Below are 18,855 nucleotides of genomic sequence, written 5' to 3'. Positions count from 1 at the left end.
ATAAAAAATCTTGTTATATTGAAGTCAGAAAATATAATTGAATTTCGAGTCATCTGACCAATACGAATATCCACAGTTAGAAGAAGAAATAAATTTTACTGGTTTTGTTTGGTTAGATTTCATTTGTGTGTGTTTGTGGGACACACACAGAAGTGCTCAAGGTTGATTCCTGATTCTGTACTGAGGAATCTCTCTGGGCAGTACTCAGGCAACTGACTTTATGGGATGCTGGGGATTGAACCAAAGTCAGCCATATCAGGACCAGTGCCGACCTATTGTACTATCTCTAGAAAGATAAACTGTTTTTATTCTCAATACACTTATTCATGTTTTTTTCTCAAAATATGCCTAAGTTTTAAAGCCTCACTTTATTTTGTTCTAAGTACCGAATGCCTCTCTTGCTAGTATCATTTCTTTCAATCAATAACAGATTATCTCGAGTGCTACACTGAAAACATTTTATCCATTATCTTCCTTTTATGATGATAAATAGATGAAACAGATGACACAGTTGACAAAACATTGCGTTTGACTGCAAACTAAACTGTCTCTTGTTATCTCTATTTTAATTTATTTTATGCCAAAGTTTTGCATTAATTTTTAGTATAGTTTCTCTGACCCATCCATAAGCAAGAGGAGAATGTGGATGGAGTGTCCATTCAGTCTAAAAGTGGAGCTCAGAGTAGTGCTTGTCACTAAGACACTAGGAATGATACAGAGTATCCTTGCCATGTGTAAAGTTCACATTACATAAGTCTTAAAGCTTGGGCCAGAGAAAGTACAAGAGGTAAAGCACTTGCTTTGAGTGCTGCCACTTGAGCTGACCCTGGGTTTGCACCCTGGCACAACTTACAGCTGTGTAGGGGTCATTCTTAGACACAGAGCTAAAAATAGCCCCAGGTACAATCGGTGTCACACACACATCCACATAAATAATAATGATAATTGATTAAAATCTCAATGCTTGTTATTTAAATATTGTGGTAATAGAGTGGAGATTATGGAGTTAACATTACATTTTACTACTTATTGGAGAAAATGGCTGGTTTTCAGTATTTTAGGGAAGGATGTTCAACTTGAGTTAGATATGTTTGATAATGAAAGTTTGGTTATATTTAAGACATTTTTTCATCTTAACCATTCAACTCTGGAGCCAGATCAACTCCATTTTTATAAATGAACCAGAGGTACCAAAATAGCTGTAAAGCTTCTAGTATCTGGATTAGTTATATAGTCTTGTAGACAGTGTCAAATTTATTTATTTATACACTCTCTCTTAACATATAAAGCCTTTGGTTTATCAGAAATAAATCTGCTCTTTATAAAAGGTACTCATTTTTTATCTGCATCCTCCACCAACTAACTTGTAAAACTGTTTTGTTATTTATTGTTTTTAATTGGATCACAGTGAGATACAGTTATAAAGTTGTTCATTATTGGGTTTCAGTCATATAATGTAACTTGGAAAATTTTTTATTTGCCACCCAGTCTCCACTCCTGTTTGTAAGTTCTTTGTAGCCACAGTTGAATCTATGTCTAACATATTGATTACGAGATCCTCAAGGCTTAGTTCACTGGCAGTTAGACAACAAATACTCAACTTGTTTATTGAACAAATGAATCAAAAACTTTCTGTATAGCATGAATTGGATTTCCTTAATTGGATTACTACAGAGACATAAAATGTGCTATAATCATAATATGACTATTTATGATCCTCTTAGAAAATTAAGTATTTTTTGGTCTAGCTTAACCAAACATCTCATTAGAAGAATTATTATGTATAAAAAGGTAGACCATAATATACAAAATCAGTCAACATGGTCTATATTATATCTGTAAAATTATCATCCAATAAACTAGACAAACCTTATTCTGTTGGTGGACTAGCAGCTAAAATAGGACATCTTTGTGGAATGTCCCAAAATTGTACCAGGTGACATTTTGGTATGAAATGAAATACTAACCACTTAGTCACTTTAGAATAGTTGGATACATTTTTTTAAGTTGTTTAGTAATGATCCCTCATTTTTTGCTATTATAAATCACTCAAAAAATCAATCTCAATTTACCCCCTCAAAAGAAATCTAAGAAAGATAATTAAAAAATAGTTGAGACAATGAAAATTGTTTGTTTAAAAAGAATAGTCCTGGGGCTGGAGCAATAGCACAGCGGGTAGGGCGTTTGCCTTGCACGCAGCTGACCCGGGTTCTATTCCCAGCATCCCGTATGGTCTCCCAGCACCACCAGGAGTGATTCCTGAGTGCAGAGCCAGGAGTAACCCCTGTGCATTGCCAGGTGTGACCCAAAAAGCAAAAAAAAAAAGTTTCTGAATTAGATGTCTATATATAATGTTAATGCCAGTTCCTATGAATTTTCATGTGGGCTGTTATACAGTATACAATACTCAGTGAGAAATTGTATAGATACAAGCACATAAATATATGTATATATATGTATATATATATATCACCATCTATAGACAAAAGCAATGTGAGTGAGAAAATGAAAGGCAAAAAATGTGTCTTTCATTGTTTCATCAACTAAGACTTAGATCTTAGTTCATAATTATAAATCTCCACATTCTAAATGAGAAAACTTCACTGAAGTCAATGGGAGATAAATTACTATGCGGACCTTTGTTTATAAGTATAATTCTGCTGGTTTTTGCAAGTTGCCAGTGAAATTAGAGATGGAGTACACTAGTCTGCAAATATCAAACTTGCTACAGCTGCAGAAACATTATTCCTGTATCCAATGTAATTAATGTGCCTCTCACATGCTCCAGCTGAGGATTTGCATGAACTGACAAGAACACACATGGTAAATCTTGTGTCATTATATAATTTACTATTTTGAAAAAGCAACTCTGTGAGGTGGATTTTGCATTTCTTAATGTTAAAAACTATTATGAGGATGGAAGAAAAATTCCACTATTTATATGAGAAGTTAACAGGAGATGTAAAAACGTATGTGTGTGTGTGTGTGCAACCAAACTTAGTAACCTAGAACTTTCTCCATATTATCACCTTTCTATTCTTTCTGTTCTTTTTTAATGTGTTGAGTCCCGACATTCTCACTCCTCTTGCTTATTTGTTGTTTTATTTGTTTTCTTCTTTCCTATTTTTTCTGAGTACAAAAAAGAACACTGGATGTATTTTCTGTACTTTCTATCAGGTTCTCATGAAACAAAATATTGGCACAGAGAGAAGAATTATATTGACTCCAGATTTAATAGGAAGCATTAAATATACTTCTAAGCACACTACTAGAGCAAAGCAAACTACAAAGCATACTGGCATTTTCAGAACATTTAATGAGTAGCATAACATTGTGACTGTAAATTGGGATATAAACATTTTGAAGCACTAAAGTATTGAGGTTAAAGTATGGCAGGGGTGTGGGGCAGTAGAAATGTGTATTTGTGTGTGTGAAAGAGAGACACAGGAATACACATAGATACAGATACACTGAGAGGGACACAGAGAGGCTAGATGGAGTCCATTCTGCAAGATTTCATCCTGTGAGGCATGAATAGTCTTAGAAAATAAGGTGCCATAACTTTCTGGTCATTGACATTTGCCTACAGGTTACATCAGTAGTTACAAATGTCATTTCCAACATTACAAAGTAGACCCTCAAGTACAAACTAAAAGATATGGAACTGGAATTGTTTTCAGTGTTTTTCATCAAGGCTGAGTCCTTGAGAGTTATTTTTTTATCAAAATGCAAAGGTCATTTTTCCTTTGGATAAGAAAAAAATAACCACCTGTCATTTCCTAGAGAAAAGGTGACATTTTTCTATGAAAAGGAGACATTTTGCCTGAGGTGAGTGCCGGCAGTTTCCAGGATTACCTGACAATGAGTTTACTGAAGAGCAGAGCGAGATGCTGTGCCTCTAGCAGAAATGACATTTTCCTCCCTATTCAGAGTAGCAAATTTTAAAAATTACAAGACTAAATTTTGGGTGGTAATTGTCCTGATCTCTTATCGATGTGTGTAGCAGCATTACTAATTGATGTTATGTTATGAATCCACGCCATACTAAGACAAGCAGAGAATTATACAAAGATGGCAGATGGGCACTGAGCTAAGTCCAGGGCTCAAAGCAGATTTCATCTGCAACTCAACTAATACCTCCTTGCACAAAATAAGCATTTAAAGCTATTAATAATTATTCAAAATAGCTATATCCATTTGCACATTAATTTATTCAACATATAATGAGACGTTGAGTGGTTCTCTGATAGAATGGGTTTCAGGGTCCATAAATCTCCCTTAGGACTATTATGGGACAGTGATGCCACAATCAGTCCCTCCAGTCTCACTCTACTCTCTATACCTGGAAAATAGAAACAGGGAAAGAGATTCTTCAGAATGGTTTTCCTTTTGTTGATGCATTTGTTTTTTTGTTTTTTTCCATGGAAAAGGGAAAGGTGCTTCCCATCTCTGTCTCGACCCTCGTGAGTGGATAACTACAGAGCTTCTCAATTTTTAGGTAACATTAGGGTTACTTAAAAGGAGGGGTGAGGGTGGTTTGGCTTCCAAACTGACATCTACTTAGGAACTTGCTTCCTCTGCCAACGAAAAGAAATGAGTTCACTGGAAGAAAAAGGAGAATAGAGAGAAGACATGGCAATGGAACAGCCAAGTGATTGGCATAGCAAAAGTCTGAGATTGCTACAGATGACATGAGCCATGAGAAACAGACATTGACTCCAGTCAGTTGTAGTCATGTACCGCTGAGGAGCTACTTGTTGGATGAGGGAGATGCAGTATTCGATGGGTAGTATTCTCCACACTAGGACTTAATAGATGAAATAGGTCAATGTTTGAACTAAATATTGCCCTAACTACAGGATGAATGCACAGATCTAGCCCACAAAACAGCCACTCTATGACCACTCACTCTTTATTAGACAAGCAGCTGCCATCAACATGCATGTGTACACACAAATGCGCTACAATATCATGGCAGACAACTAAACAAATGTGTGTGTCCTCAGGTTGGAGAGTACAGTGGGTAGGATACTTGCCTTGTACACAACCAACCTGGATTTGATTTCCAGTACCATATATGGTCCCCAAATTCCCTCCCGGAATGATTTCTGAGCACAAATCCAGGAGTTATCACTGAAATGGAGGTAAAAGTAAGTCCTGAGCACCACCAGGTGTGGACCAAACCCACCTATCCGTCCCCATTTTAAAAAAAATAGACAAAATAAGAAGATCGCTCCCCCAAATATAATACTCTGAAAGAACTATACCATGAAATGTAAAAGTGGGGATAGGTTGTGATTCAGAGGCAGGCAAGCCTCCCCCATCTCAAAGTAGTTGAGTCTCAGTTCCGACTAATGCAGAGAGAGGTTAAGAGGGAAATAGATTTATAAAAAGTTTGAAGATGAGGTGTTAACAATGGTGAATATGGTATTGCCCAAAGAAACTTAAAATGGAAGAACTTTCCCAAGCTATCATTAAGGGACAAGAAAGAAGGACGAAACTAGTAATAGAGAAAAAAATCCTCATTGTTTTTTATTTCATCCCCATCTCTAAATGAGGCATACTTGCTTGAGCAGTGAACACTTACCATGTCTCCACATCCTTTCAGGTCCTGGGTGAATCTATCCTTTCAGATACATGGGTAAATATCACACAGTCTCTGCATAAGGAGAATTACAATCTGGCAGAGTGGTAGATGCAAGGAACAATTCAAAATGGCACACGGGGGTAAACTATCAGACTATGGATGTGGGGACACAGGAATGCCTCTCCAAGAGGAGTCCATGAGGGGAGAGCAAGTAAAAATTGCAACAACAGATGTGTGATTCAGAGAGCTGAAGTATGCTTATACATTTCTTAAGCATTCTAGGTACCGACATATCATGTGCAAAATTGCAGACATATTTATTCATCCAGCACATATGGAGCATTTACTATGAGCCAGGAGCTGTCCTACATAGGATTGCAGCTTGTAGCATGAAAACAATGGTGTTAGCTAGTCTCTGAATATAAAGAACTTGGGAAACCACAAACTGTTTGTTTTGTCTGAAACCTAACAGGCAACAGAGAGGAAGACAGAACAGAAGTGAAGGTAAAAAGTTCCTGGGAGCTTGATCAGAAAGGGAATTACAACATATGTTTAGCAGGAATGGAGGGTTTGTAAGCAAGGGAGTAACGTAATCTAAAGCATTTTAGAAAGATAGTGGCACCTGTATCAAACAGTTCATTGTAGTGACACAAGCAAGAATCGGAAGTAATGCATTGTGATAAATGGCCGTTTTCCCCTCTCCAAGTCAACCTCTGCTGGTTCCTTTATGGACTCCACCAGTGGGAGCTCCCAGCTGGACTTCTGTTGAATGTGTTGAGTGCTAAGTCTGTATAGGCTTCAGAGAGCAAGGAGAAAGGGAGGTGCTTATCTAGCCCCTGGGCTTCTTTGTTGCTAGGTGACTGCATGCTGGGTTTTCCTCAGAAACCAGGGAGAAAGAGGAAATCAAACAGCCAATATTTGCTGATAGAACCATTGTTCTTGCTAAGTGGATGGAATGAATGAACAAAGGGTAAGTATATTTCTTTGGGTTTAATACTTGAGAAACTAGGTAGAATATGGAGGCTTAAAAGCAAAAGAAGCAAGTTGAAGTACCTTATTAACCTCATTAGAATTCGTTAGACTCTTAAATCATAAAAAAAAAAAATGAAGCCAAGTTAGGTAACACGCCAACAAGGCTTACATAAGGTTTATATTTAGAAGACTCAGCATCTATAAACTGTCTCCCACAGAACACAAATCAGTTCTTGATTCCATAATTTATATTTTCATGGTTTAGTGTTTTATTTTATCATGTTCTTTTTAATTCCTTTTCTGGAAGAAATGGTAGCAATACGGTTCATTTTATATTACCTGCAAAGTCTGTACTATTAACTACTCTTGTGGGATAGAAGGAAAATGTATATACCAGTCTAAAACAGAGAATGTAAGGTGATTTAAATATGGAATAGCTGCCCAATGGAAGGAAATCTTTGTTTCCCATCAAATTCTTCTAGTATTTTCCAGATAGAAGAGCAACCACAAATGAATAAAATTACACATAGACCAATTGCTTTATTCTTAAACATAATTTAATGGTGATCAGAGAGATATTACAGTGAATAGGGCATTTGTCTTGCACAAAGCAAACCTGGGTTGGATCCCTGACACTACATATGATCCCCAGGGAACTGCCAGGAGTGATCCCAGAGGACAGAGCCAAGAGTAAGCCCTGAGTACTTTCAGGTGGCCCAAACAAAATAAACAAAATAACTTAATGACAGAACTCCACTACAAAGGAACAGGTTCTCAAATAATAAAAAGCATTTGAGAATTTAAGGCCACTGGGGCAAATTCACAGTATATGGTATCTAATCACTATAATAACCTGTAACTATAGATAATTATTATTATTTTATGAATTGAGGAACAAGTTCAGGAAATATAAACTAGATCACCATACATGGTAAGCCTGAAATTGAAACCCCTTTCTTGATAGCTGTAGTATTCTACTTGCCAAAAAATATCCAATTTCCCAGAATTGGAGGTTTAATCAAATTGCAATGATCCCTGTACATTTTTTTTAAATTGGCTTTTGAGGTTGCACTCAGTGATGCTCAGGGGTTATTCTTGGCTCTGTTCTCAGAAATTACTCCTGGAAGTGCTCAGGGAACCACATGGAATTCTGGGGATTGAACCCGGAATGGCCAGGTACAAGGCAAACACCCTACCCACTCAACTGTTGCTCCATCTCCTTTACAGTTATTTTTGTTCTGGTCTGGTTCTGGTTCAATCATACGACTTGTAAAATCACCATCTCTGAGGTTTGTCACGATGCTCCTTGTCGACCTTCCTCTCTTCCTTTTCCCTCCAGGCATTTAAAAGCAGATTCCTATTGCTGGTGATGCATGTGTGTTTGTGTGTGTGTGTATGTGTGTATACACATAAGTGTGTGTGTGCTTGCTTGCAGGTATGTGTGTTTGCATGCATGTGAGTGTATTGTTTGCATACAGATGTGTTGAATTTATTCTGTAAAACAGATTTGGTGTTTTTTTATTCATTCATATTTTTTATTCACACTGAGGGAAAGTTCTAGATAGGGGCAAAAATGGTTTCCTTTTCACTAACTCACATACCCCTGACTTCATAACTTATCTATTCCTAAGTGACTAGTTAAAAAAAAATAGGTCACCACATGGAATGCATAATACTTGCAAATGTCCATGTTTTTTTGATTGCCTGCATGCTCCAGTTTTTTGTTTCTAGTCTGTGTTTATTTTGGAGAAGGAGCAGCAAATATATCTAGAAGCCATTTTACATTTTATAAATCAATTGATCGTACATCCTTTTTGTTAAGCGTTAAATTAAAGGTGTTTCTAAGCATCTTGTAGCAAGACCTATGAAGTAACTTTATTTTAAGTATGTGATTTAGGTCAATGTTTCTCAACCGGGGACCATACGGTCCCTTACGGGCACTCAGAATATTCCAAATAGGGCACAGGCAAAAACTTTTTAACTGGGGTCCACAGCACAAGACTAGGAAACCAATCTGTCATATGGGTAGATAACCAAGTTTTCCAAATACAGGACCTAGAGTCCTAGGGAGACTTAACAGGTTAAATTTTTACAAGATCATTTAGATTCAAATGAAACTATATTCTGTTAAAAGAAACCTGTACGCATGTAAAATAGGACACAGCACAGCACAGTTCTCCCGTTGTTCATCGATTTGCTCAAGCAGGCCCAGTAACGTCTCCATTGTGAGACTTCTTGTTACTGTGTTTGGCATATCAATATGTCACGGGTAGCTTGCCAGGCTTTGCCATGCGGTCAAGATACTCTCAGTAGCTTGCTGGGCTCTCCGAGAGGGGCAGAGGAATCGAACCTGGGTCAGCCAGGTTGGCCGCGTGCAAGGCAGACGCCCTACCGCTATGCTATCTCTCTAGCCCTAGCATGTAAAATAGACATACTTAATCAGACTAAGGGCAGATCTCTGAGATTCCTAATTCCAAATGCATTCCTCACATAAGTATTCTGGTACCTTTGTTTAATTTTATGTAGGGGCATGTAGGAAATTCAGTGTTACCTAAGAAGTTATCTCAAGAAGTTAGATGTTTTAATAAGTCAACCTAAGATGTAGAAACCATTTTGAAATTCGTATGCTGAATTACAACACAAGTCTCTTTTACTTAGAAAAAAATGTTGAAATGCCCTTCTGAGATATAACTGAGATGCTAGAGTTAAGAATGAGATTGTCAGAGAAGAAAATCCTTATAGAGAAGAGTTCAAATATATGTATTTGATATATTTTCTGATGAACCCCAAAATATTCTGGTGAAATGAGTGACTATAAAAATATTTTGAAAGAAACTATGCTTTTATTGTACATGAGTTTTTGGTTATTTTATATTCTCTAATGTCTTAATATATCTCTTTTTTTAAACTTTCTATGCACTGGTGCTTTCTTATCTTTTCCCTTCTGATTATTGTCAATCTATCTTAATCAGATTATAGGTTCATTAGGTAGAGGCTGATGGTTGAGACTGTGTTTTGTGCAGAAACAGTAGACTGTTAAACATTTAATCACCAATAGTCTCCTATTCTATCCCAGCAGGTATAACCACTTATCTTCTGAAACTCACTAGAGTGAAAATTCCCCTGCACAAGTTAAGAAAGCATGAGGACAAATGAGAATTTTCTTTCAACAGTAGCAGTTTTTCTTTGTAAGCAGTTATGTAAGCTAGCAAAGTCACTAACCTATAGAATAGAAAAATCAACCTGAATAGTTATAAAGGATAAAAATCAACGTGCAATAGTGATGAGCTGTTCAACTCCAAAAAGCTGACTATTTTTAGAAACAAACAAAATTCCCACACCTGAAAATAAGACGTGTTATGTCATTTGGGATAAAATGAAAGCAAAAACCCATTAAGTGGAATTTTTATGGATGTCTCAAAGCTGTTGAAAGAAAGCTTGCTCGGTTTCCTTGGGGAATCACGGAGGCAAGAGAATGGGAATTATTAATTCACCTGGATTATAAGTAAAGAGGTGGAAAAAATGTGAGATAAACTCCAGGATTCTGAATCTTTTTGTTCTGGGATCAGAACCCTGATTGCTCATCTGCTCTCCCAGAGACTTTGCAAAACCTACAGGGTTTTAGCAATATTTGCTCACTCTGCTGTTAGAATTTGAGTTCTACTTAAATTCTCAATAAGAAGATTTTCATATTTTCTTCTTCTTAGTTGATCTCTCTTGGTTTGAAACCAAGTTTACCATGCTTATTCTGGTGCTTTGTTTGGCTTAACTGACAATATCTTCTGAAGCAAAGGCAGAGAAATGACATTATCCACTTCACATTGACAGGCAAATTCTGTAAGAATTTATTGATATATTAATAGTAGAAAAAATGTACTTCTGTTGCACATAAAGTAAAATTGGATTGACACAGAGGCTAGTATGGCCCCTACACAAGGATAACATACAAATTCATGAAGCATTCCATATTTTTAAAATAATTAAAAAATAAACAACTCTATTTTATGATACATATGCAAAAGAATGTTGACAGAGTTTATTTTTTGCCAGCTAAGTAAATCATTCTTTCTGAAAAATCATTAACAATGCTTGCAGTTCATGTAGAATTGAACTAAGGGTGTCAGAATGTTTGAGGAGATTTTTCTTTCAGCATAAAGGGGAAGAAAGGGCAAGGACTTACTTCATTTGTATAGACAATAAAATGCAGTGTAAAGGATGAATTCTTTATGCCCCCAGTTGTATATATAACACAGGTAGATGACTGAGAAACTACTTTTCAATAAACATCCTAAGATTCATTTGTACCCAAACCAAAAACTCTTGATGCCAGAAACAAAACAAACCAAAGAAACAAAAAACACCACTCTGATTATAAACACAGCAAATCTTTCAACAAAGAAAAACTTATTTGGGGGTTTGGATTTTTGAGTCACAACCAAATTTGCTCAGAAAGTACTCCTGTGCTCGGTCTCCTGGAGATTCTCAGGGGACAATTTGTGTTGCCAGTGATTGAACTGGAGTCAGCCACATGTGAGGCAAGAACCTTATCCCATACTATGGGACTAGAGAGATATGAAAGGGATAAGGTTTTAGCCTTGTGTTTAGCCAATCCCAGTGTAATCCCTAGCACCATGTATAATTACCTGCAAAAAAATTATTTTTGAATTGTGCCAATAAAATTATAGGGAATTATTGAAGTAGAGCAAAATCAGTACTGGAGTGGAAAGATAAAGAAAATATAGGGAAAGAATATCACAGTATCTTCCAATAAATGAAGAATATGTTGGTATACCTGCAAACTAATTCTAAAGGTACAAACAAAATAAATAAAAAATAAAAGTGGGAAAGACACAGATCAAAAAAATGCTATACTTTTTAAGAGTTAATTTTTAGTATTTCAATATATATTTAATCCTATTTCAATAGTTTACAACTGTGAATATAATAGAAACTGAAGTAATTAGTTGAGGATGATAATATCCTTTAAAATGAGTTTCTGGCATGATGTCCAGTATTCTCTAGGCCTATAATTACTGATGTGTGTATGTGAGCAAGGAACTATGTGATTCAGTTGTGCTCAATGGGATAGTAATAATACCCCTGATCAACGTTTGAAATTCTCCAAGGAAGAACCCAGTGTGAATAGTTTTACTAAATTCTATAGACAACAGTACTTGTATGAAAGAAAAGGAATAGCAAGGTCTCTGAACTCTATCATCAACTATAATTTCTGGAGAAATGGTAGAATGTGAAACTGTGCCAAGTTTATGCCAGTAAATGTCTTTTATTTTTTGCATGAGTTCTTTCCCTGCTCACAGGTGATGAGCCCAGAGGAAGTCTCTTATTTAATTCTTGGTCATATTACTTAATGGTTTCACAAAGTTGTGTGAAATCAAAGTGCAAAATACTTCATTCCAAGACGGAGACCACACAAAGTGGTAATCAGAATAGTTGGCTTGGAATAACTTTCAATAGTTTTGAGTAAAGTCCATCCTTTATAAAGGGATAATTCCCAGTAACTGACTCAGAATTAGTGTCCTATTCTCCATTAAAAAAAATTAGTTGAATACAGTCTAATAGAATGAAAATATAAGCGCCATCAAATGCATGGTCAGATAAGAAATTTTATGGCTTCATCTTTTCTAACAGCTGCATAGTACTCCATTGTGTAGATGTATCAAAGTTTTTTTAACTAGTCATCTGTTCTCAGGCACTCGGTTTTTTTCCAGGAGTGGTATTGCTGGGTCAAATAGGAGCTCAATGTCTAATTTTTTGAGAATCGTCCATACTGTTTTCCAAAAGGGCTGAACCAGTTGACATTCCCACCAGCAGTGAAGGAGGGACTCTTTCTCACCACATCTGCACCAACACCGGTTGCTTTTGTTCTTGTGGATATGGGCCAGTCTCTGTGGTGTGAGATGATATCTCATTGTTGTTTTGATCTGCATCTCCCTGATGATTAGTGATGTAGAGCATTTTCTCATGTGCCTTTTAGCCATTCAGATTTCTTCTCTGGGAAAGTTTCTGTTCATTTCATCACCCCATTTTTTGGTTGGATTAGATGTTTTCTTCTTGTAGAATTCAACCAATGCTTTGTATATTCTTGATGTCCACCCATTATTGGATTGGTATTCGGTAAATATTCTTTCACATTCTGTAGATTGTCTTTGTATTCTGGTCACTGTATCTTTTGAGGTGCGGGAGCTTCTTAATTTAAGACTGTCCCATTTGTTTATCTCTGTTTCCACTCGGTTGGTCAGTGGAGTGTCATCTTTGAAGATACCATTAGCCTCAATATCGTGGAGGGTATTGCCGACCTTGTCTTCAGTGTACCTTATGGATTTTGGCCTGATGTTGAGATCTTTAAGCCATTTTTATCTGACTTTTGTGCATGGTGTTAGGTCGAGGTCTAAGCCCACTTAGGAATGCTTGCAAGGCTATAAATTTTCCTCTTAACACAGCTTTAGCTGTGTCCCATAAGTTCTGGTAGCTCATGTCTTTATTCTCATTTGTTTCCAGGTACCTTTTGATTTTGTCCCTGACCTCCTTCCTGACCCACTTGTTTTTCACCACTGAGTTATTTAATTTCCAGGTGTTTGATTTGTTTTTCGGTGTCTTTTTGTGATTTTCTTCTATCTTCAGTGCATCGTGGTCTGAAAAGATTGTTGATACTACTTCTATCTTCCTGATTCTATTGAGGTATGTTTTGTGGCCTAGTACGTGCTCTATTTTGGAAAATGTTCCATGTGCATTGTAAAAGAATGTGTATTCTTTCCGTTTGGGGTGTAAAGCCCTGTATAGGTCTATTAGCCCTTTCCCTTCTATTTCTTCCTTCAAAGCCAATGTTTCCTTGTTGAGTTTTGTTCTTGTTGACCTATCCAGAGGTGATATGGTGATGTTGAAGTCTCCAACTACTATTGTGTTGCTAGCAATGTACTCCTTAAAATATGTTAGCAGTTGTTTTAAGTATTTAGCTGTTCCCTCATTAGGTGTGTATACATTTAACAGTGTGATTTCTTCCTGTTGTACATATCCCTTGATAAATAGAAAATGACCTTCGCTGTTCCTTCTAATCTTTTTCAACCTGAAGTCTATGTTGTTGGATACTGGTATGGCTACCCCAGCCTTTTTAAGTGAGCTGTTTGCTTGCAGGATTGTTTTTCATCCTTTAACTTTGAGTCGGTGTTTGCTCTGACTGTTCAGTTAAGTTTCTTATAGACAGCAGAATGTTGGTTTCAGTTTCTGGATCCATTTTGCCACTCTTTGTCTCTTGATTGGTGCATTTAGACCATTGACATTGAGAGAGATTATTGTCATGAGGTTTTGTGCCATCTTTCTGTAGGGGTTGGTTATGTGTATAAGTGTTTTCTTTCTTATCTTACAGAAGCCTCTTTAATCCTTCTTTTAGGTTTGGTTTTGAGTCTATGAAGTTCCTGATCTGTTGTTTATCTATAAAATGGTGTATTGTTCCATCGAGTTTGAAAGAGAGTTTAGCTGGATAAAGTATTCTTGGTGAGGTGTTCATTTCATTGAGTTTTTCCACTATATTCCACCATTGTCTTCAGGCTTGGAGGGTTTCCTCTGATAGGTCTGCTGTACATTTAAAGGGTACTCCTTTGTATGTGATTTCCTTCTTTGACCTTGCTGCTTGCAGTATTGTGTCTCTATCCACGGCATCCATCATTCTGACTAAGATATGCCTTGGAGTGTTTTTATTAGAGTTTTTTTTTTTAGCTGGAACCCTTCATGCTCCTTGGATTTGGATGTCTGCATTCTTTAACTCTGGGAACTTTTCAGCAATAATTCTTTCACTGTGGTTTTTTCATTGGGGTTGCCTCTCTGTCCTTCTGGTACTCCGATGATTCCAATGTTGTTCGTCTTGGAGTCATCCCCTAGATCTCTGATTCGCCTTAGAGCTATATTGATGTCTTTCCCATTGTTTGTTATTCCCTATGCGATTTCTGTTTCACATCTTCAAACTCACTGATCCTGTCTTCGACTGTAGTCATTCTACTGCTGAGGGCTCCTAGTGAGTTTTTAATTTCATCTACCAAATCTTTTATTTGTTAAATTTGTTTTTGTAGCTTTCTTATTTTTGTTCTCATTTCTTCCTGTATTTTCTCGCTATCCATGCTACTGTTTCTTCCTTTAATTTTCTGGATGTCTCCTCCATTGATTCTTTGAATTCCTTGAACATTCTCAACATTTCATCACGGAATTCTTTATTGGAGAGCTCATATTGTGGGTAGTCCCTGTTGAGGATTTGGGACTCTTTTCTTCGTCCTCTCCTCGTAGTGGAGAGATGTGCTGTTTCTTCGTGCTGCTGTGGTTGTATAGAGGTAAAACTATGAACTTTACTAGCACTTTTCCCTCTTATTGTGGGAAAGGATTCTGCATAAGGTCAGTCGATGTTGGTCACCCTTATCCCCTTCTAGAATATGTCCTTCCTCTCAGATATAATTCTGTGGTTTATGATAGGCAATGATTGAAGCGTTGGAGGAGATGCTCTTTTATATTGGGTTTGTTCAGCTTCTGGGGTACACTGTTGTTTTGTTGAAATGGGAGTAGGCCAGTGTTGTTGTCCTATTGTGTTTGAGGCAGCCAGGACGTTTCCACAGAATTAGGTAATGAAGGTTGGGATGATAGGCCAGGTTGCTATGAATGAGAAGTATAACTGTGGACATCCGCCACACAGAAGGCCACGCCCACTTTGAAGAGGCCATGCCCCCTACAGTTGAGCCATGCCTCCAGCCAGTCCAGATGTTAGCCCACAGAGCTGTTGGGGGGTGCAGTCACTAGCTGGGCTGGTGTTTGCTGTGAAAGTGGAGGCAGGTGCCCCAGGCTGGGGTCCCGGTGGCAGCTGGCATTCAGGGCCGCGAGTTTAGGTGGGGATGGGGCACCAAGCGAGTACAGATCTGTGGTGAGGCGGCCCCTAGTTGGGCTGGCGCTCAAGTTTATGATTTCTAATGAATGCTTTTATATAGCGAACTGCCCAGCCCCTCAAAAAGAAAATGGGGGAGGCGGACCTGCCACCAAGTGTTTATTTATCCTGAAGTATGACCTGGATATACTATGCAATTGTTATAATTAATTGAATAAGGAAGGAAATGATGGAAAAAATTTTATGCAAATAATAATAATAATAATAATGGACTAAAAACAGTCCACTGAGTAAAATTTAGAAAATTTTAAAAAGACTAGTGTCACATAAATTTATCTCTTTGATATCAAGTGATCATATTGTTTTACTTTTTTGAAAAAAAAATGGTTTCTTAGCATATGCAGCAGAAGTAAACTAACAAAATGCCCTCCTGGATGTTGTACAGGATAATTCACAGGCATGTGTATTTTTCCCAATGAGTTCCTTTTGATATTTTTCAATTAGCAGAAGAATGCTATTTCTATATATCAAAAAAATAATTTCATATACTTCTATTCCTTGTAAATGTATTTTCACACATACAGAGATTTTGAGATTTCTTCTGTTGTCATCTTTCTTTCCATTTTTTGTTATTTGAGGTGGAAAATACGTGTTTAGAGTTTTAAATTGACAGTTGCATTGATATAACTTGAATTGTTATGTATTAAGATTCACGTCAGTTTTTCAGTTTATTTTATTTTTGTGAGGAACCTTCAAACTGTATTTACAAGGTCTCAGGGCCACCTGGCTAGTCTCCACCCAGTTGTGTGGACCTAATGCTTCTAAGATGATGCATTGCTGAAGGCCTCCAGGGCCAGACTAAGGTATTGAGGGCTACTTGGAAGTACTGGAGATATGAGTAGGAAATGCAGTTCCAAGGGTGAATTCAAAGTTTTGTGCATAAAATTGTGTGCTCCAGACCTTTGAGTTATCTTCTCAACCCCACTGTGTCCTTATGCTTTCATCTGTTCTCCTCTGCCCAAAATATCCCTGTGTCTTTTCTCCTCCATGACTGGGATTTATAATTTGTTGGTTGTCACTAAAATTTATAATTTATCAATGCTCATTGCAATATTAAATGTTTATACTACCAAAAAGTTTTCATTTAATATTTATTTTTACAATCACTAAATTTTATTTTGCCTTAGTATTTCTATATGCAAGGAAATATTTCTGTATTTTCATTTGAGGGGGAAAAGTGATATTTGAAAGTAAAACTTGCAACTTTTTATTTGTATATAATTTTCTCCCACAACATCCTTTTCAAATAAATTTTCTTTGCTTGACAATATGTAAATGATTGTTCAATGTAACTGGATGGGCTGGAGCTATAGCACAGCAGTAGGGCATTTTCTTTGCACGTGGCCGGCCGGCCGAGCCAGGTTCGATTCCTCCGCGATTCCTCTGTCCCTCTCAGAGAGCCGGGCAAGCTACCAAGAGTATCTCACCCGCATGGCAAAGCCTGGCAAGCTACCTGTGAAGTATTCGATATGCCAAACACAGTAACAATAAGTCTCACAATGGAGACATTACTGGGCCCGCTCAAGCAAATCAATGAACAACAGGACGACAGTGGACAGTGGAACTGTTTGGATAAATATGACTCTAGTCTTCCTTTGAAGATTAAAAACTTAGGAAAAATTCCAAGATTTTGAATACTCACTAAAGAAAAAGAATTAAACTTTATTTAAATGTAAATTAAATATTTAAACTTTGCTATTTTCCTACTCTATGAGTACATATAAAGGTACTCCACCTCTATTGATGTGGAGATATGACCAGACAAATACATTGTGCATCCTCTTCTTTGCTTGATATGGACAACACAAAGAGTTCATATACACCAGATGAAGTTCTAGTTTTAAAAGCTCCAGTTGTCCCTTTTGCTTCTTTATCATCTGATCACCATCTTTTATAGGACAATAACATGAACATTCATTTATACCTACTATTCCCCTGTTTGCATATCTGTCCTCCCTGTAGCTTTCCTCCTGAGGTTTCCAAACTTCTGCCTCATCAATACAGCAAAAATCCAGAGATTTTTAGTTCATTGTTCTGAACTCTCAGAAGTATTCACCGGTGTACACCACATCCTCTTCCTTGAGACTTTGGATGTCTCATTTTATGGTATTACTCAGCTGAGCTTTTTTTCCCTAAACTTTCCATCCCACTGACCATGGGAATTGACTCACATTTATTCTTCTGTTTTTCTGGCTCCATTTTATTTCTTGGAATAACATCCATTTTCATCCCAGCTTATTTACTTCTTAGCTGTGTAATTTTAAGCAAGTTAGTTAGGTTATTATCTATATTTACATTCCTAATTAGCAAATGGGGATACTATTTGATGTGAAAATAAAATGAGTTAACATTTAGAGCATTTAGAACAGTTGCTATTACATAATAATTCATTGGCAATGATTATTTATAACTTCATCACACTTAAAACTACATCGTCTTTCATTTTTACTTCAATTCATGGTGCCTATTTCCAATGAATATTAAGATATGATCACCAGACTTTTACATCAGGATTATCTCAAACATCAATATATTCAAAACAAGAGTCAGCTTGGGGGCCATTTCCCTTATAAAAATGGCTTCTCCTTTGAGATGTTCTCTTTCTATTCCTGATATTTCCATTCTCCAAGGACTCAACATTACTTAATCATTACTTTTCTTTTATCAACTACATTTAATTTTATCATTAAACTTGTCTGATTGTTCTTTGTAATTTATTGTGGAGTTTTGTTATTTTTGCATTGCTTTATCTTGCTGCAGATCATTGTCATTCGACAAAGAAACAAGCCACCCACATCTCATTCTCTTCATTTCAATTGAATTAGTTATCATAAACACAACTCTCATTATGTCGTATACCACCCCATGTTCTTATATTCAAAAACATGGAATAAAAAATACTAACTATACCAGTAATTATTAAATAATTGACAATGGCAGAGCTGATGTTACTTCAAATATATATGTTGAAATTCAATCTTTATAAAATGGGTTTATCTACATAATTAAAATCTGAGAAGTAAAAAATTAATGATTCAATCTGAGAAATATGAGTATCTTCACTTGTAGGAAATTAATAAACAGGAAATATCATGAAACTTCTGCAAAATGCAAAACATTTAACACAAGAGGGACATTGTTACTACACCCATTATAACTATAATAATGATAATAATAGACATTTGTTATCTACATTACACTTTGCAAAGTGTTTTGACATCAACTATTACATTTGCTCTTCACAATAATTCTGTGAAAGGGTATTAATATTAACCTAATTTGCTGAAGAATAATCTGAGGTTAAGAAGCTTACCAGTGATCATGCAGCCTTCAGGTTCTTGACTCCAAGTCACTG

General features: G+C 36.6%; 1 protein-coding gene and 1 pseudogene across 11 annotated transcripts in view; both read left to right on the top strand.

Moving 5' to 3' along the window:
• Positions 1–18,855, top strand: part of MAGI2 (membrane associated guanylate kinase, WW and PDZ domain containing 2) — a 1,504,283-nt gene that overhangs the window by 1,199,760 nt on the left and 285,668 nt on the right. The window lies entirely within an intron of this gene.
• LOC130027854 (uncharacterized) lies at positions 10,433–10,532 on the top strand (annotated as a pseudogene).

The sequence above is a fragment of the Sorex fumeus genome, unplaced genomic scaffold (assembly GCF_029834395.1).
Source record: "Sorex fumeus unplaced genomic scaffold, SorFum_2.1 ptg000037l, whole genome shotgun sequence".
In the NCBI taxonomy this organism is placed as follows: domain Eukaryota; kingdom Metazoa; phylum Chordata; class Mammalia; order Eulipotyphla; family Soricidae; genus Sorex; species Sorex fumeus.
The sequence above is the reverse complement of the archived record's forward strand: the minus strand, read 5'-3'. Positions and strand labels throughout refer to the sequence as shown.